This window comes from Elaeis guineensis, chromosome 12 (assembly GCF_000442705.2).
Source record: "Elaeis guineensis isolate ETL-2024a chromosome 12, EG11, whole genome shotgun sequence".
Taxonomy (NCBI): Eukaryota; Viridiplantae; Streptophyta; class Magnoliopsida; order Arecales; family Arecaceae; genus Elaeis; species Elaeis guineensis.
Window position 1 is genome coordinate 28,946,955 of NC_026004.2, and position 9,797 is coordinate 28,956,751.

A 9,797-nucleotide genomic window follows, 5' to 3' on the forward strand; every position below is an offset into this window, starting at 1 on the left:
TTAGTCTTGTAGTTCGATTGCTTCTGGTCTATTTGTCTAAGATTTTTTGGTCGGCTTGGGGATCCTAACTAGGATGCCTTGGAGAGATTTTGAGTGCCTGAGCCTCCATATAGATGATATGCTAGATGAATTTTATCATGCCGTATCACCTCGACTATTTATTGCAATAATACTGCACCCTCCCCTACTTTCTAGCCCGAGACGCCTCTTTAGTTTAAGCAAAGGAAGTAACTGTTTTATTAGACTCTATGCCACTTGAAAGAGGTAATAACTTATAGGTGGTAGCCTCCAAAGGATGAGTCCAGACTCTTGGTCTCCCATAAGGATGTTGACCATCGGGGTGAGGAGGGCACGACACGTGTCTATCGATCCAACCAAATGGATTGATCTAGGCTGTTCGAAACCCTTAAAAAGAGGATAATCTTTTGCAAATCTAGCATTTGTAGAGTGGCCTTGAACATCCTTTCTGTTGCTTTAAGAGATTCTTGCGAAACTGACTTTTCAAATCATCTTGGATTGTCTTCACATGATGTTTTGGTGGCTCTTTCTTCTTCTTTTCTTCCGGGGTTGATCCCTTCCATTTATCCTTTTTTTTCTCCTTGCTGTAGGATAACACTTTCATAGATCTTCCACAAGAAGGGGTCTTTAACATCATATCAAAATGCGCCAGTTGGTTTTGTGAAGGGCCATGGAAAAGGTGGTTCAGGTTGAGGCTGAGTTAGGACCCCTTCGGAGTAAGCTAGTGGGTGAAATGGTTTCCATAGACACTAATGCCAGTTGGAATGTAGCTAGATGGAGGCCAAGCTAACGGCCATTGAGAATAGAGCGGAGGCAGCTAAACTCTGAGCTTTCAGAATTGAGAGGAAGATCCTAGGAGCTAGGCACCAAATTGCCAAGGCTAAAATGAAGGTGCTCCAAGCAGTGGAGGAGTACAAATCCTTAGCTAATTTTCAATGAAAGGTCACCAAGTCCTTGTAGGGCTTCTGGGAGTGCTAGAAGGGAGCAGCAAAGCTGCAACCCAATCTCATCCACCTCACGCCTAGCAAGAGCCATGCTCACTCGTCCTTCTTGCAAGCTTAGTTGTTACAAGGACTTCTTATCAATTTGTTCTTCTAGTCACTGACGCTCGGATGATCGAACTGAGCGTGCTTCCTCCTATTTAAGCCTAGCTGGTGTTAGAACTTTTGACCGGTCAGGTTCTTCCAGTCAATGATGTTCGAGTTATGGAATCGAGCATGTTTCCTTCGACTTAAGCCTAGTTGCTACTAGCACTTCTTGGAGGCCCAGTTAATCCTGGGGTGTCTATTTGGAGTTCAACTCTTTGAGTTTAGCTCTCCAACTATGTAGGCTCACAAAAGGAGATTCAAGCTAATCCTAGGTTGTCTCCATGGGAGCACCTGAAGTTTTGCTGTCTGAGGTTAGCTCCCTAGCTAGTTGCATATACTCATAAAATGGAGCTTCCAGCTAATCTTGGGATATCTCCATGAGCATACCTGGAGTTCCAACAAATCCTAGTGTATCTCCATAGGTCAGTCATTATAAAGTCAGACAACGAATTAGAAAATAGCTGAAACGCAACTTCATTGTAGCAAAAAGTGAAAAGCACGAGAGTTGATTCCGCAGATCTTATTGTGCCAACTCAAGAGGCTGAGAACTCGGTTATTTGGTGCTCTCCTCCTTTGGTGGCGTTGGTCCACTTGGGATCTTAGGCTGCTACTTAGGTCTCCAAGTCCCAAGCTCTCTCATGTCGCAACCCCTCCATGGAATGAGGCAATTACTTTGGCAAGTGATTTGTTATTTTTTTGCCCATCTAGGGTGCACCTATGCCGCTCTCCACGCCCTTGTTTTTTTGTTGACAGGTCTAGTCACAAACATCACGATTAGCACATGGACTGCTCAGAAGGACCCATACTACAATGTCTTCTAGTCTACATGGATCATGGGGTAGATTTGTTTTGATATCATTTGTAATAATTCAGGATCTCGTCAAAAAAGATTAGCCAAATTTGTGTTATTTTGGATTTTTTGATCCCGTATAATTATTCAAAATCTTTCTAAATTAATATATAATACATGTGAGACTAAATATATTCCAATACGACTCTCTCGTACTGCCCTATTTAAGCCGTATGGGCATGTGTTTAATCTTGCATCACTTATGTATTGGAGAAATATATGGTAATTATACAAGACTAAGAAATATAAATAATACTTTTCCACTAATTTTTTTAGATGAAATCTTAGCTTATTATAAATGATATCAAAGTCAACTCAGTTTATTGTCTATGTAGACTAAAAGACACGGCAGCATGAGCCATTTAAAGTTAATCATAGGTTATGATGAAATTTGGATCCTTCATTTTGCAAGAATGCTAAGATTTGAATGGAAGGAGTGTGTGAGGATATATGTGAACATATATTTTATTTTTATATTAATTTTATACTGAAAAGATTTTGGATACTAATATAAAATGAATGAATTTAAAAATATATTTTATCTAATTTTATTGGATGAGGTTTCAAGTTATTACACAAGATATAAAAGCTTTCGCTTGTAAGGGTGATAATTAATTGGGTTGCTAATTTTGAAGCAATGTTAAAATAAATTGTGTATTGAACAAAAAGAAGTAAAAAAGTGACTTCACAAAGAATTGATTGATTAGACTTCAAGTTTGCTTTAGAACTAATTAATGATTGCCATAGACAAATGCGCACCCGGTAAAATTACTAAAAATAGAAAATCACTGAATCTTCAAAAATTTTAGAAAAAAGATACGATTGTATTCAAAATATGCTTTTCTTAAGATGATATAAACTTTTATGGCTTGTGAAATTATGGAAACAAATTTCTGAAACGGAAACTTTTTACTTCTACCTTCTTGTTCGTCCTTGATTGATGGAATCTATGAAAAAAATTTAGGACCTATTGACTTCTGCTAATTGACAATAAAATTGGACTTGAATACCGGGACTTGGACTAGCAATTAAAAAGCTATAATCATTTTAGTATATATAATGCAAAATTGTGTATCCTGTCTTTCTTGCCTTCATCCTCCTCTAAGAAATCAATTTCTTGCGAGGGCAATAAATAAAACCGTTGACTTCAAGCCAACATTTGTTTTGCTGATTGAATCAAAAATTGAAACTGACATATAACGTTTTTATTAAATAGGCAAAAAAATATGATCAAGACAACGTGTTTACCTCAACAAAGTTAAGTTTAACTCAATATTGACACGATCAACCAATTAAACTTTATTGTCCACTAGTTTCTCAGTTTACTAACCTATTAATCTATAATTTCTTTAAATTTGACTTAATATTGTTTTATGAATACATATCTAAGCCGGTTGGTATTCTATCATGCATATGTTAGGTTATATTCATGATGGAACCTGCCTATTAAGTAGAGTAATCTTGGTCAAACTTGCCAAGTCACTAACCTTGAAACCCACCATTTAATATATCAACCCATTTATGACTTGAACAAGATAAAACGCAAGCAAAATGACTAATTTTACATTGATCTTGAGTTTGGTTGGCTTAGCCTTAACTCTTGAACCTTAGGCCATGGTTGGTATATAAAATGAATAACTTCCACAAATACTCACAATTACATGCTAGCTGAAATATAACATTTACCATTGACTTTTTTCTCTCGTGTCAACATGCATATCCATGTGCCTCATTTAGCCCTTTACAAGGCAGTGATGATCAAAGAGGAATGTGGTGTGTAATATCAAATTTGAAGAGAGACATGGTGCAAATCTAGTTGCATTTAGGCCTACCCAACCCAACTTTTAACTTCCAAAATTATGTGTATCTACTAAATTTAATGCTCATTCCTAACCATGCAGGAACAATCCAATGCAAATGGCTTGTGGTGTCATACCTAATGAAGCACTGGCAGAACACACAAAGCCTTTTTAAAGATTGGTGGTGAAGTCATCCTCTTAGTGTGTGGCCCTCAACTCATGCCAATGGTCACCTCATATCTATAGGTATCAAAGTACTATTGGACCAGCCTGTGGTTCGCCGGGACATGACAGATAATGTCACGCCCCCGACCCGAGATTCGTGGATCGAGGGTCGCGGCAACCGCCGCATACTCATGAAGAACTCTCTCCATAAGCATGCAAGGCATCTTATCACGATATCAATGCATCGCAGCGGAATAAAATCAAATAATTATTATTCAACTTTAATTCAAGTAATTAAATCAAACGTCTTACATCCAATAAAATTTTTGCTAAAAAATAAATCTAAGTTCAATGAAGTTGATAATGCTAATCTCGCTTCTAAAAGCTCTGTCCCAATATTTCTTTCCACGCTCGAAATTAATTATCTGAATCTGAAAAATAGAAAGAAAAGTAATGAGCTAGACAGCCCAGTAAGTAACAAGTATCTCTACCAGATATTCAGATATTATTAAATTTTCAAGAACAATGCTGCAAATAACATAAAAATATATTTCATGCTGATTTAATGCAAATCCAATATTTTTAAAAATTCACACATAATATAATCATAAATCCGATTCGATTTAAAACACTCGTAACTCAACAGCCTTGACTATGACCAACGTTTAACCCCCATTGGCAGGGTTCCACAGAATACCAGCGCACAACCCCCACTGGCAGGGTCCAGAAATACCAGCGCACAACCCCCACTGGCAGGGTCCACAAAGTACCAACGTATAATCCCCATTGGCGGGGCCCACTGAAACATAGTTAGGCTGAGAGCATAAATCCGATCTATATCAAAACACTTAGTACCACAATATATATCATAATCTTTCACTAAACATGTGCATAAATCGATATACCATAACATTTCAAAAGTACTTTTCTTTCAAAACATAATTTCATAAATAATGCATAATTTCAGAGAATAATTATTTATTTTCAGAATAAATATGGAATATCTCGAGAAGATGATTCATTACTTACCTTTCACGGAGCACTGAACGAATGGATCGACTAACTTCTAGTAGATTCTTTCGTGCCTATTATCCAAAATTATATTTTTATATTAATTTAATTCAAAAATTAAATCTAACAAATCCCAAAATTAAAATCTCGCTTAAAATCAGACTCGTCTCTAAACTCGATCAGAATCATCAGATGAAGCCTTCCCCTATGCTAATCCTAGAAGGATAATTTTAGAGAGAGAAATCCATCAAGAGAGAGAGAAACAAGCTAGAGAGAGAAAATTCTAGAGAGAGAAAGTAGAGAGAGAAAGTCCAATTCCAGAGAGAGAAAGTCAGGGTTCAGACTGAAAGAAGAGAGAGAAGAGAGAGAAACTCTCTCTCTCATCAATTTTAATTAATTAATTATTTATTTATTTATTCACTTATTTATATATATATATATATATAAGTATATATATATATATATTTACATATATATATATATTTTGTTATTATTATTATTATTATTATATTTATTCTTTTCTCTTTTTTTTTTCTTTTCTTTTCTTTGTTTTTCTTTTCTTTTCTTTTCTTTTCTCTTTTCTTTTCTTTTTCTTCTTTTCTTTTCTTTTTCTTTTCTTTTCTTTTTCTTCTTCTTCTTCTTTTTCCTTGGTTCCTTCTAGGCCGAACAGGGGACGGTGGGGGTTCTCCGGCCTTGACCGGCCGTTCGGGCCACGGCCACCGCGGCGGAGGCCGGCGGCCGACGGGAATCACTCCCCCGGTCACGGAGGAGGGTGGCCGGCGATCAATTCCGATCGCCGGCGCCGGAAACTTCAAGGAAAAGAGACCCAAAAACAGAGGTCCCTTTCCCGACCGAAAATCGGCGACTTTTGTCGCCGGCAGCCGCGCACAATTGCACGGGGAGGAAGAAGAAGAAAGAGGAGAAGAAGAGGGGAAACTTACCTTAACCTCCGGTGACCTCGCCGGTGAGAAAACACGGCGAGAACCCGAACGATATCCGCGGCTTCGATTTGAGAAAAACGGAGAGAAAGAGAGAGGGAGGAGGTCGATCTTCAATCTAAAGGGGAAGGGGTCTTCTTATAGAGCACCCTAGGACTCCGAGGGGTCCTAGGAGTCCTAATTTCCATGGGTTTCGTCGGAGAAGAAGACTCCTACCGGGAGTCTTCTTCCCGGTTGCTCTGTTTTGTTTTATTTTTTTGTTTTTTTTTTTTTTTTTGGGCTTTGATCTGCTGGCTGGGCTGGGCTTGATTGGGCTATCACATTCTTCACCCCTAAAAAGAAATTTCGTCCTCGAAATTTTTCATACCTGTCATCATTGTATTGGAAGCCTGTGGATTCTGTTGAGTAAGCGCATAAACTCTTCCCTGGGTTTTAGAAATCTTTCCGCCATCCTTATGTTGTCCTTCATGGGTTCTTTTGCCAGCTTGATTTTCAGTATTTAGTGGGCAGCTAGCAATTTTATGATCTTTCTGACCACATTTGAAACAAGCACCAGTATTCCAATAACAATCTTTGTCTGCATGATTTTTGCCACATCTGGAGCACGGCTCACCATCAATCTGTTGAGTCTTATTGTCTACTGCTCCCTTAGCTGATCTTTTGATGTTTTTATTATTCTGCCCTTGTGTATCATTTGATTGTGCTCTCTTTCTTTGCTTTCTTTCCCTTTCCATGCGTTCTTCATTGACTTCCCTTTCAATTATCAGTGATTTGTTTACCACATCTGCATAAGTTGTCAATTCATAGGGAACCACTTGTTTTCGAATCTCAGTTCTCAGTCCCATCTCAAACTTGTGAACACGTTCTTGCTCACCATCCACTAATCTCGGAGCAAATTTGGCTAACTCTGTAAATTTTGCTTCATATTCAGTCACACTCATACCCTTTTACTTCAAATAAATAAACTCTTGCTCTTTCTGGATCCTTATACTCCGAGAAAAATACTGATCATAGAATGCAATCCGAAACTTTTCCCAGGTAAGTATTTCGCCGTCTTGTTCATGCTTGCGCTGTAGTCGCTGACACCAGTTGTATGCTTCTCCTTGTAGTAAATAAGCTGCATATCGAATCTTTTCTTCGTCAAGACACTCTTGGACAGCGAAAGCCTTCTCCATCTCCATTATCCAGTTATCAGCCTCCAAAGGTTCGGTAGTTCCCTTGAAAGCTGGAGGAGCAAGCTTTTTAAATTCTGAAATGTTGTTCCGTTGTACTGGTTGCTCTCCATGTTGTGGTGGTGGATGCTGATGTTGTTGTGTATCTCGTTGTATCTGCTGTTGTTCAAACATTTGCTGCTGCATTTGTTGTTGCGCTTGTACCATCCTGATTAGGGTCTGCATTAACTGAGCCATATCTGGTTCTTGACGTGCTCTCGAAGTACTCCCATTAGGATCTAAAACTCCCTCCTCCTGAGGGGTGCCACTGGTCAGATGGGGAGTGCTACCATCCCGTGGTTGTGATGTCTCTCTTGCAATTCCTTGAGTAGTTCTTGTTATTCTACGGAGAGGCATGGTAACCTTGTAGTAGTAAAATCTTATTAGATTCATTTATCTATTTGTTAGGATGGGTTTATTATGATGCTCATATTCTAACGTCCCAATATTCCTAATGTTTACCCACCTACACTCATACTATGTCAAATTCTAGGTGTCATAATTTATCCACTTATGCTCTGATACCATATTAATTGTCACGCCCCCGACCCGAGATTCGTGGATCGAGGGTTGCGGTAACCGCCGCATACTCATGAAGAACTCTCTCCATAAGCATGCAAGGCATCTTATCACGATATCAATGCATCGCAGCGGAATAAAATCAAATAATTATTATTCAACTTTAATTCAAGTAATTAAATCAAACGTCTTACATCCAATAAAATTTTTGCTAAAAAATAAATCTAAGTTCAATGAAGTTGACAATGCTAATCTCGCTTCTAAAAGCTCTGTCCCAATATTTCTTCCCACGCTCGAAATTAATTATCTGAATCTGAAAAATAGAAAGAAAAGTAATGAGCTAGACAGCCCAATAAGTAACAAGTATCTCTACCAGATATTCAGATATTATTAAATTTTCAAGAATAATGCTGCAAATAACATAAAAATATATTTCATGCTGATTTAATGCAAATTCAATATTTTTAAAAATTCACACATAATATAATCATAAATCTGATTCGATTTAAAACACTCGTAACTCAACAGCCTTGACTATGACCAACGTTTAACCCCCATTGGCGGGGTCCACAGAATACCAGCGCACAACCCCCACTGGCAGGGTCCAGAAATACCAGCGCACAACCTCCACTGGCAGGGTCCAGAAATACCAGCGCACAACCCCCACTGGCAGGGTCCACAAAGTACCAACGTATAATCCCCATTGGCGGGGCCCACTGAAACATAGTTAGGCTGAGAGCATAAATCCGATCTATATCAAAACACTTAGTACCACAATATATATCATAATCTTTCACTAAACATGTGCATAAATCGATATACCATAACATTTCAAAAGCACTTTTCTTTCAAAACATAATTTCATAAATAATGCATAATTTCAGAGAATAATTATTTATTTTCAGAATAAATATGGAATATCTCGAGAAGATGATTCATTACTTACCTTTCACGGAGCACTGAACGAATGGATCGACTAACTTCTAGTAGATTCTTCCGTGCCTATTATCCAAAATTATATTTTTATATTAATTTAATTCAAAAATTAAATCTAACAAATCCCAAAATTAAAATCTCGCTTAAAATCAGACTCGTCTCTAAACTCGATCAGAATCATCAGATGAAGCCTTCCCCTATGCTAATCCTAGAAGGATAATTTTAGAGAGAGAAATCCATCAAGAGAGAGAGAAACAAGCTAGAGAGAGAAAATTCTAGAGAGAGAAAGTAGAGAGAGAAAGTCCAATTCCAGAGAGAGAAAGTCAGGGTTCAGACTGAAAGAAGAGAGAGAAGAGAGAGAAACTCTCTCTCTCATCAATTTTAATTTTTTATTTATTTATTTATTTATTCACTTATTTATATATATATATATAAGTATATATATATATATTTACATATATATATATATATATATTTTGTTATTATTATTATTATTATTATATTTATTCTTTTCTCTTTTTTTTTTCTTTTCTTTTCTTTGCTTTTCTTTTCTTTTTTTTTCTTTTCTCTTTTCTTTTCTTTTTCTTCTTTTCTTTTCTTTTTCTTTTCTTTTCTTTTTCTTCTTCTTCTTCTTCTTCTTTTTCCTTGGTTCCTTCCAGGGCGAACAGGGGACGGTGGGGGTTCTCCGGCCTTGACCGGCCGTTCGGGCCACGGCCACCGCGGCGGAGGCCGGCGGCCGACGGGAATCACTCCCCCGGTCACGGAGGAGGGTGGCCGGCGATCAATTCCGATCGCCGGCGCCGGAAACTTCAAGGAAAAGAGACCCAAAAACAGAGGTCCCTTTCCCGACCGAAAATCGGCGACTTTTGTCGCCGGCAGCCGCGCACAATTGCACGGGGAGGAAGAAGAAGAAAGAGGAGAAGAAGAGGGAAAACTTACCTTAACCTCCGGTGACCTCGCCGGCGAGAAAACACGGCGAGAACCCGAACGATATCCGCGGCTTCGATTTGAGAAAAACGGAGAGAAAGAGAGAGGGAGGAGGTCGATCTTCAATCTAAAAGGGAAGGGGTCTTCTTATAGAGCATCCTAGGACTCCGAGGGGTCCTAGGAGTCCTAATTTCCATGGGTTTCGTCGGAGAAGAAGACTCCTACCGGGAGTCTTCTTCCCGGTTGCTTTGTTTTGTTTTGTTTTTTTTGTTTTTTTTGTTTTTTTTTTTTTTTTGGGCTTTGATCTGTTGGCTGGGCTGGGCTTGATTGGGCTA